Source organism: Nasonia vitripennis (assembly GCF_009193385.2).
Source record: "Nasonia vitripennis strain AsymCx chromosome 3 unlocalized genomic scaffold, Nvit_psr_1.1 chr3_random0010, whole genome shotgun sequence".
In the NCBI taxonomy this organism is placed as follows: domain Eukaryota; kingdom Metazoa; phylum Arthropoda; class Insecta; order Hymenoptera; family Pteromalidae; genus Nasonia; species Nasonia vitripennis.
The window spans coordinates 973,433-994,647 of NW_022279630.1; the positions used below are offsets into that span (position 1 = coordinate 973,433).

At 37.7% G+C, this 21,215-nt stretch overlaps 1 protein-coding gene across 9 annotated transcripts in view; it reads right to left on the reverse strand.

Moving 5' to 3' along the window:
* Positions 1–21,215, reverse strand: part of LOC100677985 (polyphosphoinositide phosphatase) — a 489,206-nt gene that overhangs the window by 71,250 nt on the left and 396,741 nt on the right. The window lies entirely within an intron of this gene.

Below are 21,215 nucleotides of genomic sequence, written 5' to 3' on the forward strand. Positions count from 1 at the left end.
CTCGATTAAAAAGATTCATCCAAAAATATTAAGTTATTAACTTAATATTGCAAGTTGAAAATTTGCTCGGTATATTTCTTTCCGTTCAGAGTTTCCATCCTCTCCCGATTTTTTTCGTCTCCTCCGGTCACGTGACTTCCGGTGAGTATTCGATAGGTGAGTATTGATATTATATTAGGTATTATACACCAGTGGTTAAAGTGGCGACACACACGATTATATGCATATAATAATGCTATACGATTATATACGCGATGCGATCAATGTCTAAAGCAATAGTAGCTTATTGTCTATCGAATAGATCAAGATTTCATGAAGTGCAATAGTAAGGAGGATATGCTTTGTAAAAGATGTGGAATCTCCCTAAAAACTTTTTTCAAAAGTGAAAACCTTGGCAAGAAAAAGACTAATAAACGTAGTGAAATCTCTAAATATTAAAATGTCAAGTAAATGTTTTTTGCTATGCGCATTAAGATATAAAATTAAAGTTAAAATTAGTTTTCCCAAAAAATGATATAATTGATACACATTGATATAATTAATTTCCTACAAGACTCTGCAATATTATTTTCACGAAGAATAAAAAGTATGATGCACTCAAATGATAAAGCTTTTAAAATTAACACTGGTTTTATGATGTAAATTTACAAAAACATGTGTAGAGAATAATGAAAATGTCGAAGAAAAAGAAGGAGAGTGCATTGAGACTAAATATTTCACCACGAAAAATCATGAAATTTTATCTACAACATTGTTAAACAAATGGTGTTAAGTGACGAAGTTACTGGATGAATATTCAGAAACATTAAATTAAATGAAACAAAGACAGCAGGAAAAATCCAGAAACTTCGACGCTTAACGAGCGCAAGAAGTAACCCTAAACCAAAACAAACTTCTCCTCCCTCGGCTGAAAGCGCGTGTGCACTGTCGACGCTGCAGTTTAGCCGTTGACCGTACTTACGCCCATAAGGCCTAATGAGTAAGAAAGAGAGCGCGGCTAAACTGAAATGCGAAGGAGAAGTAAAGACCCTGCGTGGAAGAAAGCCATGACGCTTTCTTCAAGCTTCGCCTCACCCGATTTTTCATTCCTGTGTGTGCGATCCAAGAGTAAGGACGCTATTCAAGAATTCAATTTTATAATTATATTTCTGAGTCATTAATTTGGAGTTTAGTCTTAATTGTGATTCCGTCTTGATCATCATTTACCGAAATTTTGTCTCATTCCATTTGAAAATTATTTGAAGTCTCCAGGAACAAATAAAGGAATTTTCTGAAATAATTGAGTCTAAGAGATTACTTGATTTGAGAGTTTTGATCGTCAACCTTTGGATCATCCCCGTTAACAAACACAAGTAAGTCGTTCTCGTTAATAATTTAATTTTCCTTGGTGTTTTATCATCACGCAAACAGCTCCGCCGCGACAATCAGTGCGAAGTACTGATGATCTCCCCCGTATGGGAGAGTAAGCTATCATCCGCATAATCATACAACATTACTTTGTTAGTTCGGTAAATTTATTACTACCTTAACAAAACTGGGGTCCCCTCCGGGATCTTTATAGCTTTTGTCGAGCGAAACTGTTTGCTTCTTCACGTATTAAATTCTGTGCGATTGAGTGAAAGAGTCATAAACTAAAATTTATATAAGTGCGCGCACATAAATGAAATAAAAAAAAGGAAAATAAAAAAAATCAGAGATCGCGAGTGCGCAAATAGAAGAAGAAATTACTCTCAAAGGAATGCACGAGAATTGAGATTAGGAAAGATTTAAAACATAAGGAAATTTGAGACGCGCGCGAGACAAAGACGTTGTGACGTCAAACCGAGTGCATATCGGGTGGCACGCATGGAACTATTAAAATAATTTTCAGAGTGGATTCTATTTAATGAATTGTCGAGTTTTCTTGGGAAAAGGGGAAATAAGAAAAATACAACACACGCTAGGCGGGTCACTATCACAACAATTCGGTAGAAGAGTCAATTTTTAAATAAATTTAAAATTCACATTTTCGTCGCAATAATCAATACAATATTAATTCCTATTTTCACATCAATTTTCTTTACTAAATTAAAGCACAGCCAGTTTGACGTATCCTGCCGGACATTGCATAGTGCCAAAATTACTCCTTTTATACACACAGACACATTTACATTGTAGACACATAACACACCAGGCATACACACAAAAGTTCAAATTCATTTATTTACTTAATACACGATATACAATTATTTAATGTATACACATCAAAATCATTTCACTCGAGACACTAACATTTGATTAAATTTTGAGTAATCACGCACAACTGATTTAATATTTCAAATACAAAATTCAAAATCACTTTTCACATTTTCTTTTTAGAATTTTTTTTGTCAGTTTAACACTGCAATAAATCACACTCATTACACAAGTTTCTTTTGCACGAATACACTTGGTTGATAAGCATAGGGGTGGGCCCGTTAGGACCTTGCTCGTACTCCAAAAATACCCAAAACACTCAAAATCTGGTCGACAAGTAGCACTAGTGTGCACTGGCAAGTGATCGCCAGAAGTCGAGCCAGGGCCTGGACGAGGCTGCTGTGTAGAGTGTAGAACTCTGGGTTCCACAAAGAAGAAAATCTGGTTTTCTGCACTCGAAACAGCCAAATTTGGTGACAAGACGCCAACTAGATCCCTACAAATATTGATAAGCATTAGGTTTACGTACATTTATCTCCCAAATTATAAATAAAGTTACATTTGCCCACAAATCTGAAGTACGCCCAAATTTACATATACAGGAGCCCATTGCGCGTGCACTACAAGCATAAGTTTGTGCAAAAGCACAAAGAATTAATAAACAGATCATAGGAAATATTATTAAAACGAGGTGTGACTATTTTCAGTTGAAAAAGTTAAAATCATTCAATCAAAGGTGGATGCAAGCATGAGAGTCAGTACTGTGATTTAATTTAAGCAAAGTATTTCCGGTCAAATTCACAAAAATTGATTATTTCAAACAAATTAAAGCAGAAGACAGGGGTTTAGACTTAAATGCACCTTTCTCATTGGAAAACTAGTAATGAATAACCGTAGTTATTAACAAAAAGCGACAATTGACCCCGAGGCTCGACAATTTCCCATAGAATTAGTACACAAAAGAATTGATCACAAACTGTATTTTGCGAAAAACATAAAGAGCAAATTAGAAAGTGTATAAACAATAAAACTTATATGATTTTAAATAGTTATTACAAATTTATTAGTCGATCAAACGAACTTACCTAAGTGAAGTTCGATCGTAATTCTACGATGTCCTCGCTCGAGTACATTAATATGTAGTATCCTCTTGGTCCGCTAGGTGGCGCACGTATTCAGAGTCAAAAAAGCAAGACGGTCCCCTCTACCCGCCTCGCGCGCTTTCTTCACTTTTAGAGCTTAGAGCTGACGGGATTTTTTTTTTTTTTTTTTTTTGGGTGGGAGAAATAACTTGTTATTTTTAAAGGGAGGGATTAATGTACTCGAGCGAGGACATCGTAGAATTACGATCGAACTTCACTTAGGTAAGTTCGTTTGATCGACTAATTCTACTTCGTCCTCGCTCTCCTACATTAATATGTAGTTTTTTAGAGTATATAATTTCAAAACTTTTTATTGTTCTTGTAATACAGATCGTGCAAATTCACATGTATTTGTAACAATTGGGCGATTATAAAAGTTCGCAAATACTTTGGATTGATTTGACCAACCTGCGGTTCTTCGAATCGTGTCTAAATCGATCCCTTTTAAAAGGGCCGCAGAGGTAGACGCATGACGCGTCGAGTGAGCCGTAAATACCGAAGTGTCTATACCACTATTTTTTAGGCACTTTTTAATCCATCTGCTGATAGTCTGGGTAGTAATCTCATTATGAGGTTTCTTTATGGCTATAAAAAGCTGATTATGATTTCTCCTTAAAGATGCGGTCTTTTCAATATATAGCTTAATAGTGGACGCAACGCAAAGCTTAGGTTTATTAGAAAAAATTGGTAACTTTAAACAAGGCTGGTAACGCCCCGGTCCCGACGTTTTTAAAATCTCTGGGATTATTATTTCTAATTTGTTTTCAAAAATCTTTATATTACTAATTTTTATCTTACAGAGCGTCTCTGCTCTTTGAGCTGTGCTTAATGCTAGTAAAACTATAGTCTTATAGGTGAGATTTTCTAAATTAGAAACATCTAAGTTTTCTAAATAATCTAATACTATAGAGATATCCCATGTTGTATCATACTTAGGTTTTGACGGCCGGAGTTTAAAAACTCCTTTCATAAATCGAGTGATACTCGTATGTTCCCCGACCTTGTCTTTAGCAATTAAAGATATTGCGCTTCTACAAGAATTCAAGGTTCCGTAGGAAGCTCCCGCATTAAACCTATCAGTCAAGAAACTTAAAACGAACTTTGGTTCTGTATTATAAAATTCGATATTCTTTTTATGGCAAAATTCATGCCATAGTTTCAAGGCACTACCATACTGTTTTATAGTCGACTCGCTTAGCGAAGACATGACAATATCTAGGGCATCTATTGGGATATCTCTCTTCGCGAAAGCTTGCCGGATACTCTGCACGCAATTAAATGCAGGTGATCTGCTTGAGGATGTATCTGCGATCTACACGGGGATAATAATAAATTTGGATTAGCGTTGAAAATAAGCGGTTTTCCTAGAATCAAATTTTCAAGCAAGGGAAACCAAGGTTGACTTTTCCAAAGAGGTAATATAATGATACCTTCTGCCTTATCGTGTTTAATTTTTGCAAGAGTACGTAAAATGAGCGAGAAGGGGGGAAATGCATAAAAATAGAGATTTGTCCATACAATTGTGAAGGCGTCAATATAGGAAGTTTCAGAATGAGGTTTCCAGGAAACGAAAACTTTACATTTGTTGTTTTCTTTCGATGCGAACAGATCGATATCCGGTTGGCCAAAATGATCAACAACTTTTCTGAAGTACATGTCGTTCAACTCCCATTCAATGTCAATGTTCTTAATTCTAGATAAACTATCTGCTATTACGTTTTGCTTTGTCGGAATGTAAGAAGCTATCAAAATATTACCTCGGAACTGGGCCCATTTCCAAATTTCTCGCGCTAATTTGTTATATTTGTCAAACCTCACTCCACCCATCTTGTTAACGTAGGATAAGGCTGTTGTGTTGTCAACGCGTAATAAAATCTGAGAATTTTTGACGTCCGAAGCTAACGATTCTAAGGCTAATTTTATCGTATATAATTCTAAATAGTTGATATGCCATTTTTGTTCATCTGGAGACCAAAAACCATAGATTTTCTTAGAATAATTCCAGGCACCCCAGCCTGTTGTAGATGCGTCAGTGAATATGGTCATAGCAAAGGAACCGTCTTTTATATGATAAATCTTTTCTAATATATTTTCTTTCCACCAAAATAATTCTTGTTTCACTCTGTCAGATATATTCATCATTTTATCATAGCATTTATCGTTAATAATAAGTTGAAAAATCTTTTCTTTTTCAAGTATTTTAGTGTACATCCATCCGTATTCAATGGCAGGACAGGCCGATATGAGTTTTCCGATCAGTTGAGCATATTTTCTTATGCTACAACGCTTAAGATCTAGGAATTCGACTAAGAGTTTATAGATCGCTTTTCTTTTTTCGTTTGGCAACAAAATTGCATATTTTTGTGTATCGATAATAAAACCTAAAAATTGGCAAGATGTAGATGGTGTGAGGTTTGATTTCTTATAATTTATACGAAAACCTAACCATTCTAATACGCTTATTGTTTCGTTAATGTTCTTTTTACATTTGTTTACAGAGCTTTCTATACATAAAATATCATCTAGGTAGATCACTGATGTAAATCCTAAACTTCTTACATACTTCGCTACGACTTTCATTATTTTAGTAAAAATAAGAGGGGCTGTGCATAGGCCAAATGGCAAACAAACAAATTCATAAATTTTTTCCTTGACTTTAAATCTAAGAAATTTTCTACTTTCCACATGTATAGGTATAAGATAAAAGGCGTCTTCTATGTCAATTGAGGCTAGAAAATAGTTTGGAAACGTAAGTTGCACGACTGTTTTAATATCTTCGATTTTAAAATGGTGATTGATAACAATTTTGTTAAAATTTTTAAGATTTAGAATAAATCTATGGGAACCATCAGGTTTTTTAACTAGAAAGTAAGGAGATAAAATTTGGTCTTTATGATCTGAACATTCTTTAATCGCTCCTTTCTTTATCAAGGCATCTACGCACTCTTGCACAGTCTCCGTTTCCTTCTGACCAGATTGGTCATAACTATAAGATTTTAATTTAGAAACGCCTTCCATCACAGGAATTTTATAACCGGAAATACAACTAAAGATGAATTTATCATCAGTGATCTTACGCCAATTATCGAGGAACAACTTTAACCTGCCTGCCGGAACACTTACGGTATCTAATTTTTCTTTCCTTGATTGTTGAATGGTCTCGACTGTGAATGCCACTGTGCTCTGTGATTTACAAATTGTTGCTTGTTTCTGAAAAATGGCCTTTGTTTCAGACGTCCTGTGAAAGCTGTAGACCCCATCTGTCCTGCTGGTGGACGTCTCACAAATGGGGCCCTGTAGTTTGACGACTTGTTCGTTGAGGTGCCCAGTTTATTAGGCTGAGAGAGCTTTAACTCGTCGCCTACTTTATTCAAGGCCTTAGCCTCTTTGATTTTTTCAGGCAAGTCTTTCCCATACAGAAACTCATCTGTTTTTGAGTCTTTTAAGACGGCTTTGGTTTCCTTAGAGAGTCCTGGCTCGATAAATGCTTTTCTTGTAATGTTTTGTTTGTGGACTATGGCCGACAAAATCTTTCCTGAATCGTATAAAAGTGTGAGAAGGGTCTCAAGATTAAATTCTAAATCGCTCTCACTATCTTTGTAAAAACTTGTAATAACTGATCCAATAATAGATAAGGCTGTACCAGCCATCTTTTGCACCTCACTCATGTGATTATCTCTGGTAAGGGCGTATTCTTTCATTGATGCCATAATTTGTGGGTTTAGTTTTGGGCCGTCTAACTCAGCTACACAGGCATAATTCTCCATGATCCGATCGATGTCCTCTTTTTTCATTCCCTCCTTGCAGAAAAAAGTCCATCTCTTTAATAAGTCTGCGTCGACTTCCAGTTTTAAGGCCTGACTTTCTGAAGGATCCTTGCCCAACTGTTAACCAAGAAAGTTTTTCGAGCAATCGAATAATTTGAGATTAGGTAACTTTCTGTTATTAAGCCACACACAATTTGATCGTTTTGAACTGTCTTATCACGCGAGTAAGCACAGTCGAGTCTCCATTTCTTTGTCTCACCACATAAGAGAGCACAGAAAGGACTTGACATCTTTGTCTCGCCATAGAACGAGCACAGATGGATCACTACGTCATTATCACGTCACAAGAAACGAGCATAGACGAGTTCAAGAAATGTTTGGGCTTTGCCCTGTAATACAAGCGTGTACGCATCGTCTTGTTTGTCGCGACCGCGCTGCCTCTGTTTCTCGGAATCGGCCTTCTTGGCGCGAACGACACGCAGCGCTGACGCAGCGCCTTCCCACGGAACGTTAGAATTCATACAAAACTTACGAAATTAAGCCAGTCGTTCCTCTCTTCCTTTCCTTGGTCTTCCTCGTCTGGCACAATATCGTCTGGCACAATATCGTCGGGCACGATGTCGCCGGGGGGTGGTGAAGTCCCAGGATCGCCATTTTCCTTGTCATCTTTTGCATCTTCCTTCGCTCGTTTGTCCTTTTCCTTTTCTAGGGCTCGTTCAATCCGTCTGTTGTACCTAGCTACCTTCTTCTTGAGCTCCTCGAGATCGTCCTCCTCGTGGTCATGACCTCGCTTTTTGGTTTTTCCCATTTTGTGATGAAAAACTTTTCCAAACGGTCGCAGACTCGAACACGTGTACCTCCGTGCGCGCACGAAGAAAAAAAGTGAAGAAAGCGCGCGAGGCGGGTAGAGGGGACCGTCTTGCTTTTTTGACTCTGAATACGTGCGCCACCAAGCGGACCAAGAGGATACTACATATTAATGTACTCGAGCGAGGACGAAGTAGAATTAAAATTTAAAGCGTAGAAACACGGGTTTAGCAAAGTTAACGTGATTTTGACAATTATTTTTTTTTGCATTATTGAGAATAGCTTAAGGTCACTATTGTTAAACACGCAAATTGAACGCCAAACTATAAATTATTGTTAAATCATAGAATAAACACACGGTTTAAAGCACATAAGAGATGGTTCGACTCACAGTTTTGGTTCGTTTTCTTTGAATAAAAGTGAACAATTAACAAGCCGGAATGCACAATCTATTGAAAGCACTGTATAAATTATAAATAATTAAACAGTGAGAGAGAAAGTGGTAGAGTATCTGGTTGCACAAACATACCTGTGACGTCATACAAAGTCAGCATTGTCCTCCTTGATCTTGAAACTGTTTAAGAAAAGTAAAACCACTGCTGACTGCATGGAAAGCTGAAAAGGAAAGACAAACAATTTTATACAAAGCAACAGTTCTTGAGTTTCTCGAGTGACTGCATTATAAAATTATAAAAGAAAACTTATCTGATGCTGTGAGTAACTTGCGACTACAACACTGGGGACTATCCTGGGCCACGAGTTGTCACCTTTTCAGGAACGCGGCAATAGCACACTCACCTTTGAACCTTTTAACCTTCGTTGAAATAGTACGAAATAGCACGCACGGTTTATAAATTGCAAAACTTTGTCAACAATTTATCGCGAAATACACGGCACACGACACGACGCGAGGCAGACAGCTGACGCAAGCAAACTTCACTAGGGAATTTAACTCTAGTGTGAAGTCAGGCGCGAAGCGGTGCCACACCCAACCGAGTAACCAGACTCGAGAGCGAACGGACGCCATCTTGAGAGCGGCCGAGCGCGCGCGCGGAATTTAAATTTGAAACTGTACATTGAAGAATTTCGGAAGTATACACGGACGATGAATAATAAATCAAATTGTTAAAAATCATTAACATTTAAATTCGAGGATTATTAATACTATAAAAACACGTTCATCCGAATTTTGTTTTTTTTGACAATACGCAAAATTTTAAAACAGATTGAAACTATAATTCGTTGACAAACAACAGACATCAGACCACAGTTTATGCGGAACGTGTTGCAAAGAATAACCGGGCCAGCAAAGAAGAGTCTCAATAACAAGACTATAACAACAGTAGAAGAATTAATCAAACATCTAAAACAAAGATTTGGTCCAGGAAGGGACTTCAGCTATTATAATACACGCATACAAACGCTAAGGATGAGACAAGGTGACACAGTAGGAGATTTTTATGACGAATTGAATGTGCTATTGAGCAGCGCCAAGAATGCTCTAAAAGAGGAGAAAGGAGAAGAAAACATTGATAAAATGATGGAACCATTTGAAATGTTAGCGGTTGACATATACATAAAAGGATTGCCGGCAAATTTATCCGAACGAGTTGATACAATTAGACCTAAAAACCTGCAAGAAGCATACGAAGAAGCTGTACGATTAGAATCAAGAATGGAGGCGAGAATCATACCAGATTCAAGGCCACGAATAACTCGAAACTATTACAATGGACAAAATTCTTATAATAATGGACATGGAAATGAAGGTGGATATAATAATAGAGGACATGAGGGGTATAGAAGCCAGAATAAATACGACGAACGAAATCATAGAGAACAAAACTATGTTGGTTATGTAAATGAGCAAGAAGACTACGTGGGGTACGTGAATCAACCCGAACAAAGAGAACGTTCAAATAACTATGGAAGAAATAATTATTATCATAACAACTACAATCGTAACAGTTATCAAAGAGGCAATAGTAACTACAATAACTATGGCAGAGGAGGATATCAGCGGGGATATAACAACAGTAATCGACAAGGAGGAAGCAACTGGCCCTCATGGAATAGAAACAATGGTCAAGGAAACCAAAGGCAAATTTTCAATTACGAGAATGGACGTCGCGAAGATTATCAGCCCACTGGTCCAGATAGACGAGAGAACTATAATAATTATCCAAATAATTGGAGAGGCGGCAACGGAAGAAACTACCAACAAAATGAAAACGAAAGAGAGAATTTAAACTCTCAAGGGGCTCGTCATGGAGAAAGAATGACGAGCCAGGAACGAAACCAGAGCCAGAGACAACAGCAGGATCCAGATCAACACAAATACCAACAACAGATACAGAACTACAATCAAGGAAAACAGAATCCAATTCAGAACAGCCAGAACAACTACAGACCACAGAGAGCACCGGTAATGACGATCCTGACAAAACAGCCCGAGTTTCAAGAATGTGTTCAGCCAACTGCACGGGACCTGAAGAGTTTAATTGGGAAAATGATGAACCAACAGCAGTGAAAATAAGAGTGCCAGAAGGGACCACCAAACCATGGATGACATTCATGATAGACAATGGAGCAACGGTGAATTTAGTTAAATTAGGCTTCATAGACGACAATATGCCAATAAATATGCAAGATGTACGATGGCTTGGAGGGATTACTGCAGAGACAGTACCAACTCTAGGATCTGTTTATCTACTCATCAAGAATAGTCCAGTGAAATTTCACATAGTTAGAGACGACTTTCCAACACCACACGATGGATTATTAGGAAGAAATTACTTAAAGAAGGAAGAAGCTGTCATCTCTTACCACAACAACTCTCTGATGGTGAGCGGAGACGTAATGCATCCAGTGCCATTTTTGGGGCGAGAAAAGGAATACAGAGAGCAAAGAAAAAGAGCACACAACCCTTACAAATCGAGTGACATACTACAAGTTGAGGAGAGAAATAATGACAAGGAATCATGCAATATGAATGCGTCAGAAAAAGCAGATGTACCCATGAAAACAAGACATATTATAAAAGCCAGAACGAGACAAGTTGTCAGAATCAATTTAATCAGAACTGAATTAAAAGAAGGATATATCCCAAGAATAGATGTAGGAAACAAAGACGTATTTCTGGGAGAAGGAATAGTGATCAATGACAATAATACCTGCAAAATGCTAGCAATAAACACAAGTGAGCACGATGTTACCATAGAAGTTGATGCCAAAGAACTCATACCGTTCGAGACTGAGCCAGAATTCTTAAAAGAGACAGATAGTGATTTTGATGGCGAAATCATAGTAGATAAAATCAAACGGTTAGAGAGAGTGAAAGAAGCTATTAGAAGAAGCCACCTAAATAGAGAAGAACTAAAGATTGTAGATCGTATTATAGAGGATTATTTAGACAGATTTCTATTGGCTGGAGACAAGCTACCATGCACAGACATGATTCAGCATCACATACATTTAGAGAACGATATACCAATAAATACGAAACAATACAGGCACCCACCGAAACACAAACAAGTGGTTAGAGAAAGTGTAGAAAAGAAGTTACGAGACCGAATTATCAGAGAGTCAAACTCACCATGCAATTCACCAATATGGATAGTACTGAAGAAGCCTGATAGTCACGGAAATCCGAGATGGAGAATGGTAATTGACTTCCGAGAGCTTAACAAAAGGACAATCAGAGATGCTTACCCTCTATCCAACATCGCTGATATAATGGATCAATTGGGAGGAGCCACATACTTTTCCATTTTTGACCTTGCAAGTGGTTTCCAACAAATACCAATGACCCCAGAAGATTGTTAGAAGACGGCCTTCACCACGATAAACGGACATTATGAATATACCAGAATGCCGGAAGGATTGAAAAATGCAACGGCTACATTCCAACGACTAATGGACAAGATACTCAGAGGTTTGCAGAACATAGAAATGCTAGTTTACTTAGACGATATAATAGTATATAGTAAAGATCTTCAGGAACATGAACAAAGAATTAGAAACTTGATGGAGAGACTCAGATATGCGAAACATTTTACAACCAGATAAAATAGAGTTCTTTAGAAAAGAAGTCGGATTCCTAGGACACATTATAAGCGCTAAGGGCATAGAGCCAAACCCAGAAAAGGTAGTAGCCATAGCAAAACTTGCCACACCTAAAAATGCGAAAAATGTGGGAGAAGTACTCGGCATGTTTGGGTACTACAGAAAATACATAAAAGACTTTGTAAAAATCGCGAAGCCACTCAATGACCTACTAAAGAAAAATGTGAAATTTGAATGGACGGAAGAGTGTGAAAACAGTTATCAGCAACTAAAAGAATGTTTGATGAAAGAACCAATCTTGCAATTTCCGGACTTCGACAAAGAATTTACACTAACTACGGATGCTTCTGATTACGCCATCGATGCCGTACTCAGTCAAGAAAAAGACGGTTTTGATCACCCGGTACAGTATTTATCCAGAGCGCTCAACAAAGCCGAAAGAAATTACTCGACTACAGAAAAGGAATGTCTCGCTGTATTATATGCTTTACACCAATTTAGACTATATTTATTATGCAGAAAGTTCACACTAGTGAGCGATCATGAACCACTGAACTGGATGCATAGCAGAAAAGATCCAGGACAGAGACTAATGAGATGGATGTTCAGATTCACTGGATACGAATATACCTTCAAATATAAACCAGGCAAATTAAATAAAAACGCTGATGCGCTATCACGAAACCCACCAGAAATGACTAAAGAAGAAATTAATAAGAATCTACCTACTATTAAGGTGATGGTCATAGAAGAAAAACAAAAGAAACAAGAAAAATCATCAGCAAGTGCCACGACATCATCCAAAGCAACAATATAGCCACGAAGCAGAATGCAATCAACGGGTGACAACAAATAAACCCAGAGGAAGAGGGAGACTAATAGGCTCCAAAACTAATAAAGAAGCACCTAAACTAGACCATAGCGTAATAGCACAGAGAACCAGAGCAAGGCGCACGCAAACACAGAGTCCAGTGGGGCAGTATATTAAACAAGGCGCAATATCAAAAGTACCGAAGACGGCTGTATTAGGAAGAAAAACAAAGATAGAAAAGCCAGCAGAGACCGAAGCATCAACATCCAAAGCCACTACTGTAAAACAGAGAAAAGTTCCCGAAAGTTCGACCGATGCAGATTCGGATACATCGATGACCGTTAACCCATCTAGAAGATCATGGCTATCATCCACAGCCAATGAAGACAGTGATTTGGATAAACCTCCAATACCTGACCCCAGGTATAGCGGATTACGACAAGAAGAGTCAGAAACAACAGAAGGAGAAACACAAGACGAAGAGGTATTTTCCTCAGGCGAAAGCCAAGACAAGACCATAAGCAACATCGCCATAGAGGTAAGTGCAGTAGAAACATCCCAGAACGAAGAAAACACCGACGAAGAATCCATAAAAAACCTATGGATCAAAACAACTCTCACGAGAGAAGAAGTAGAAGAAGCAAGTAGAAAGTTTGAAGAAAGCATGAAGAGATATGCGATGGATAGAAGTACCAATACAACCGAATCAGGCACGGAAATAGAAATACAAATGAAGATACCCTCGCACTTCTCAGATGATGATCATGTACCAGATGAAGTGCGCGAAGCAATTTACACATCAGATCCACGATTTTATACGGACGAAGAGGCGGATGTGGACGATGTATGGAGAAAGAGTATTCAAAATCTAATAAAACGAGCACAACAAAAACTACAAGAAACATCAAACAAAGATGATACAGGAAACGAATCGGACGTTGAAAGTGTAACTGACACAATAAGGCCACCAAGAAGAGCGCTGTCAGTGACGCCAACAATAAAAAGTGACAGACCTACAGCCAACAGCACGCCGAGAGATAAAATCAGAAATCGAAGAAAATTAGGAGTGTTAAGTGAAATAGAAGCAGAAGAAGGATCCATAATAGATATAAGATTTTCAAAACCACCTGAAGTGACAATGCCTTTCCTCTTGCCCACACCACCAGACATGGAACCACTAAACAAAAACTATACTCCAGCAGGAAATGATCATGAATCGGAGGATGCCGCGACACACATAACCAAAGAATTCAAGAAAATTCCTCACAACATAATTACCATAAGAGAATGCCTCACGCACAAAAGAGACAACATTGTTCATTTCCTATCAGCAGACTGTGACAACACGTGGTCTGTGACTAGACTGTTAGTAGAAATTGGAGCCATAGACCTAATAAAAATCAAAAGTAAGAAGCTAAAAACGGGACAAGTCCTAGTCACACCATTTAAAAAGCACCACATATTCACAGTAATAATAAAAGACAAATACTTCAACGTAATCAAAATGGAAGATTTAAACAGGGATTTTTTTAAATCAGAATTTAAAAAAAAACACTCGTCAACAAAGAAATCGAAAGCTTCCGAGTAGCAAGAAAAGGAGACATATTAGACCAATTAGAGTCACCAGCCATCTTAGAGATGATTTACAAACATTTTCATCAAAGCGGAATAAGAGTGACAATGTGTTACGGAAAAGCAGAAGTACCAGCTGAAAAACACAGAAAAGAAATAATCAGCCATCTTCACGACAGTCTAACAGGAGGACACAAGGGAATCAATCAAACTTACCAGAAACTAAGAGAACGATATTATTGGCCAGGAATGAGGAATGATGTTCAAGACTACGTTCGAAGATGTGCAAGCTGCCAAGAGCAGAAGATAGAAAGATTCAAAACAAGAGAACCAATGATAATCACGGACACTCCAATAGAAGCATTTGACAAAGTTTCAATTGACACAGTTGGAAAACTAAAAATGACTCCAAGAGGCAACTGTCATCTCTTAACAATGCAATGTAATTTAATGAAATATTTAATAGCCATACCCATCAAGAATCTCAATGCCACCACAATAGCTGACGCACTAGCAAAGTATCTCGTTTGCCAGTTCGGAGCACCGAAAGCCATACTCTCAGACAGAGGCACCAGTTTCCTTTCCAACATAGTCGAATCTCTACTCAAACTATTTAAAATTAATCATCTCACCACTTCAGGATATAGACCGCAAACAAATGGGTCATTAGAAAGGAGCCACGTCCCACTTATAGAATTCATTAGAATATACTCCGAGAGATACGACGACTGGGACCATTTAACTCCATTTGCAACGTTTACCTATAACACCAGCGCACATGCAGCAACTAACTTCACCCCATTCGAACTAGTTTACGGGCGAATAGCGCGTTTCCCTTTGAGAATACCGTCTGACGAAAAATTAAAAACATATAATGTTTATATGCGTGATCTAGTATTAAGATTAGAGGAAATGAAAATTTTAGCAGGCGAAACCCAAATAGCGAACAAGGTCAAAACAAAAGAAAGATACGATAAAAAGGTTAAAACATTTAAGGGTAAGGTAGGCGGGTATGCGAGGCTAATTAATGAACCCCGTGTAAGTAAATTCGATGCTTATAGGAATAAACCACTGAAAATAATTGAATTTTTAGGTAGGAAAAATGTCATTTTGGAATACCCTAACGGCAAACGCATAAGAAAACATATAGACAAATTAAAACCGGTAGAGGATAAGCCCGATGATAATGATTCAGACTCTTTCGACTAATTAATAATAATGTTACAGGATGAGAATTTTAAATATTTTAATAATAATATTCAATCTACTCAACGAGAACAAGTGTGAACCCGTATACCAAATAGAATCCCTAAACCCCAATCCTGGAATATATTTTGAAAAATTGGACGTGATCAGAATAAAAAGAGCAACATGGAAACTCAACATTTACATCAACGTGGAAGATTTTATGCAGTCATTCAGGGCAAGAAGTTCGTACAAGACGTATTTCAAACCTGTAAAACAATAATGGAAGAAAGGAAATGCCGACACGCTTTAGCCATCGACCTACTAGAAATAAAAGAGCAAGAGTTAACAAATATCCAAGAAACAATAAGAGAGACAATAGCAAGTCTAGGACACATCCAATATCCAACAGCGAGACATCCACGAAGCATCAGAGCAAAAAGACTAGTGCCACTAGGCATAATAGGAAGTATAAGCAATAGTTTGTTTGGACTAGTGACCGACGACGAAGTGGAGAATATAAACAGAAATATAGACCAGCTCTTCGTAGACCAAACCAAAATAGTGCATCTGATAGATAACAATTCTCACATAATCTCAACAAAATTCGAGGAGCTATACAACATAACCAGCAACCATTACAAAGTGCTACAAGGATTTGAAAGAGAGTTAACAAAAACAATCAAGTGTGCTACGAGAAAAGGAAGAAATGAATTACCAAGTCGAAATAATGATATACGTAAAACAATTGGAATCAACATTAGACCACATCATCAAAAGCAACGAGAAACTATTAACACTTTTACAAAAGCTAAAAGAAGGAAAAATGCACCCAGAACTCATGAAACAAGATGTACTTCATCAAATGAACATGGACGTAAAAAGAGTGAGTCGAGACTTAGAATTCCCAATACCACCAAAGCACATGAGGGCAGAAGAACTAGCCAAAATATCGAGTATCGATGCCATACACCAAAACAAACGAACGCTAGCCGTGCTGCATCTACCACTAGTAGACCGAATGCCGTACCGATTATACAGAATGCACCCAATCAAAGTGCCACAGAACATGAAAAACAAAACAATAGGGCCAGCTTTTATAAAACCGTCCCAAGAATACATAGCTATCAGTTACGACCATACAAGATATATTAAATTCAATAAAGAACAGAGACAAACATGCATCACGACACACTATGCAGATATATGCCCGATCCTAGGAGCACTCAGGAACGTGTCCGAATCCAGGGACTGTGAGATAACATTACTCCTAAATCCCAGCCAGAAAGCAATCAACCACTGCGATATACGCTACAGGATGAACATACAGACCCAATGGACGTATTTAGAATATGATAAATCATGGCTTTATTCCACGGTTGAACCAGAAACATTAAATATTATATGCCAAAACAAACACGAAACCAAAATAACAATAAAAGAGGCAGGAATTGTGCACGTAGCTCCTACATGCATAGCAACGACTACAGAAAACACAATAACTGGAGAGATAACCAGAAACACAGAATACACTTATTTATACAAACCAGATATAAACCTCAAAATAACAGACATTTACCCGTCCCTAAATAAAGAAAACAACGACATAGAATTTCATAGTTTAGAAACAACAAAGATATTAACACCCAATACAGCTAATAATGACGGAAAATCGTTACACGAAATAATGAGTCAGTTAGAAGAGATAAGCGAACACAAAAGACAGAATTATAAAAATGACACAACACTATACGGAAGTGTGACTATTCAGTTAACTATCATAGCAATAATAGTAGTAATAATCATGAAAATGAAATGCCTCGGCAATTGTCAATGTCTCAACAAAAAACACGCCCACCCACCACCCAAAAGAAATGACAAGAGACGAAAACTCATCTCAAATGATGAAGAATTCGAACTCGAAAATATCTCAATTAGTCGCAAAAGTCCCAATACCCCACACTAGACCGCAAAACCCTTGAAAGTAAAATCTCAAAAAGCACAAAGAAAATGTTACTATTACCGAAACAAGAAGCAGAATGCTCATAATTCACCAAATTTTAACCAAAATTTAAGCATGAATTTTTACAGGATGCTTGTACATAGCCAAACAGCGTATAGTAAAATATTATTAATGACGATAACATAATCTAATTACAGAATAAAAATAAAAAGAAAGAAACAGAATGGACTCGAGACCAAGAACCACCATATCAATGTCCTGTGATGTAGACATTCCACTATCGAACATAGTAAAAGAATTCGAAAAAATAGGAAAACCTCAAAACGCTTACCTAGAAAAACACAGATACGAACGAGAGACCAAGAAGATCACCATATCATTTAGCTCGGAAAGAGAAACACAAAGAGCATACGAACTCAGATCATTATTAGCAAAACAGAACAAATTGAAGAGAAACAGCAGAAGAGCAGCACCGTACCAGGGCCCCACAAGACCTCAAACCCCAAAGTACCAATAGGAGAATTGATCGACCTTACTCCGAATGAAGAGCCAAGAATTAGATCTGAAATCCACGTAGTGAACCAAAAAGCACAAACGCAAGTAATCAGAAACAGATTGTTTTGCCTACTCCCTTGGGACGGAAATGACAGAGAAAAGGACGAGATGTTCTTTAGACAATTTGCGCAATTTGGAACCCTAGCCTACTACGAGACGGTCAGAGACAGGAAAGGACGCCTAGCGTATGGATATGTGCAGTACTTCACAGAAGAAGAAGCCAGAATTGCAAAAGAAGAAAGTGACCCGATATACAAGGCGACCCTTGCAGAGCCAAGAAGACTCCTACGCATTGCACAAGGAAACACCACCACAAAGTTCCACGAAAAATGCAAGAGAATGATAGAAGCAGAAATATACAGCTTGCACGACGTAACTTGCAAAAAACAAGCAAAATGGTCTCAAGAACAAACCGATGAAGCCCCTCTAGACAAACTACAACCTTTAAAAGAAACCATATTGGAGCTGAAAGAAAAAATAGCCAGGCTCGAGAGCCAAAAACAAAACAGAGAAGAAAATCTTGTTACCAGCAATTCAGTACAAAATGCCAGAGTAAATGCTCAGAATCAGCATAAATCCGAAACACCCGAGACCCTCAAAGTAATGCATGATGACCTAAATGATAACGACATGATTATAGATTAAAAAAACATGGACCAAATCTTCAAGACCATAATCGAGTCAATTGAGTTTGATGAGAACTCAAAACACGTCACCATCCGTTTTGGCCCACCAGGGAAACTACCCGTTGTTATGACATTACTGAATAAATACGGATCGAACAATACTAAGAGCTTCAGAATTACCAATCAAGGGACTGACAATGCCACAGCCATGTTAACAATAACGTACAGGACAAGTACAGGTACGATACAACTACTACGCGATTACGAACTAAACAGACAGACAGACCAAGAAACAAACACCGCAGAAACTAATGAACCGACAAACAACCTAGAGACAGGCAACAACACCGACACTTCCAAAATTTCTACTGACTCAAACGCCACTGACAGTTCTGAGAACTCTGATGATATCGACTCTACGGACAACAGTGACGATCCAGACAATAATGACATTAACAATGATGACAGAATTGCTACAAACAAAAACACTGACAGCAATGACAATAACGACATCCAAAGACCTGGCAACAATGACGATATCGAAGCTTACACTATTAATGAACCAAATATAGCACTACGCCATACATACAACCCGCAAGACAATGTACAGCTACTCAAAATAAATTTGACAGACGCTTACACAGTAGCAGCCACATATACAGGTACGACAATAGACGCAGAAGCATTATTTAGACAACATGGGCCCTGCAACACCGAACACCACGCAACGAAAAACAAGGACATCAAAGCCATAATAATTAGATACCAAATGAAAAATCATGCGCTTAAAGTAATCAACAAATACAAAGAACACATACAACAAACAAACGATAACATACAAAGACCAACGACAGAACAACAAACCAATCAGGAGAAAACAATAGAATACGTACAAACACCAGATACTATATGTGTACGAGTACCCGGACATACGACAAGACAAAATTTAACAGAGACATTCCAACAATTCGGAAACATCATAGACGTAAGACACTTAGAGCCTAAAGACGGACAAAATGGACGATACACTGCGTTCATCCAATTTGAAAACCAGGACAGCGCAGACAAGGCTGTGGAAAAGGCACAAATGACGCACTCGACAAGACTAGCATACAACAAAGTATACACATCAACACGATCCACTGCACAGCTACAGACAGAAAAGAACAAAACACAATACAACAGAAACAAAAATCAACAACTTGGATCGTTGACCCCGGCAACAACACAAAATTATACATACTAGCACCACCAGACACCACACAACAGCAATTAGAAACAGATTTTACAGTGTTTGGAGAGATAGTGAGCATTGAACTGACGGACAGTACGACAAAAGGAAAAGTAGGGTACATAACATATACAAACAAAGTTGACGCAATAGACGCCAAATTAAACGGACCACAGAAATACATAGTAAAATGGAAATGGACGCCAAGAACAGACGAAACGATGATTCACTTCCTATGCGGAGACCAAATACCGAAACAAAGCTTCGACGACCATATACAGAACTGCAATATGCCTCACTTAAGACAGAGAATACTAAATGAAAAGTCAACATCAACGACCAAAACATAAGAGGACCCAAGACAGACAAAATCGACACGACAACCGAGCACGAGTGAACAGGCAAACGAGCAAGCATCAAGTCGCTCAACAACATCCAACACGACAACACCAGTGTCAGTGCATAAGGCATTACACTTAGACTACATGTCATCCAGCGACGAGGATCCCATAGAAATGGAGATAGCCAGACAGAACGCCAGACGCTGAATACAAGAGAGACAACAACGGACAGAGCAACCGAGACGACAACATACAGAGACCCAAAGACCGACAAGAGCCAGTACCGCAGCAGAAGAACAAATCAGGAAGGAAATGGAGAAGATAGATTTCAATAAAATATTAGACACTATTTTTTAAGAGACGACACTGCGACGTTAGCTTTAAGTTAGATGTAAGTAGTTCATATAAAAAAAAGAAGAAAAAAACCAAGTTACCATCATTGTTTTGCGTCAAAATAAAATATATTTTCATATTATCTTTCAAAAAAAAAAAAAATGTAGAACCACATACCTTTTTTCTTAAAATAGACCCTTACCCAAAACAATATAATATACAATGATATAAATATTAGAGAATAAGCAATAACAAAATGAATTATTTATTAAGTCACACTAACAAAATGAAATATAAAATTAGTAAATAAGTGATTAGCGATAAGCGAACACATAACAAGAAGTAATCCACATAAAAATATTAGTAGCAGGTTATAACAGAAATAAAGCGATACGTATTACTAACAATAACACATAAGTTAGATTCAAAAATAAGTCTAGATTGTACGAGACCATCCTTGACAGTTTGTGTGACCGCGGAGCAGAGCCATAACCAAGCTTACAAGGTAAGAGAAAGAAAAACAAAGAAACAATCCACCCAAACCCATATCATCATCCTGAAACAAGCTAAAAGTTGACAAGCCTAATATAAAAAAAAGAGAAAGAAATCTTGCCGATTGCTTACCAATAGCTTCCAAAATAT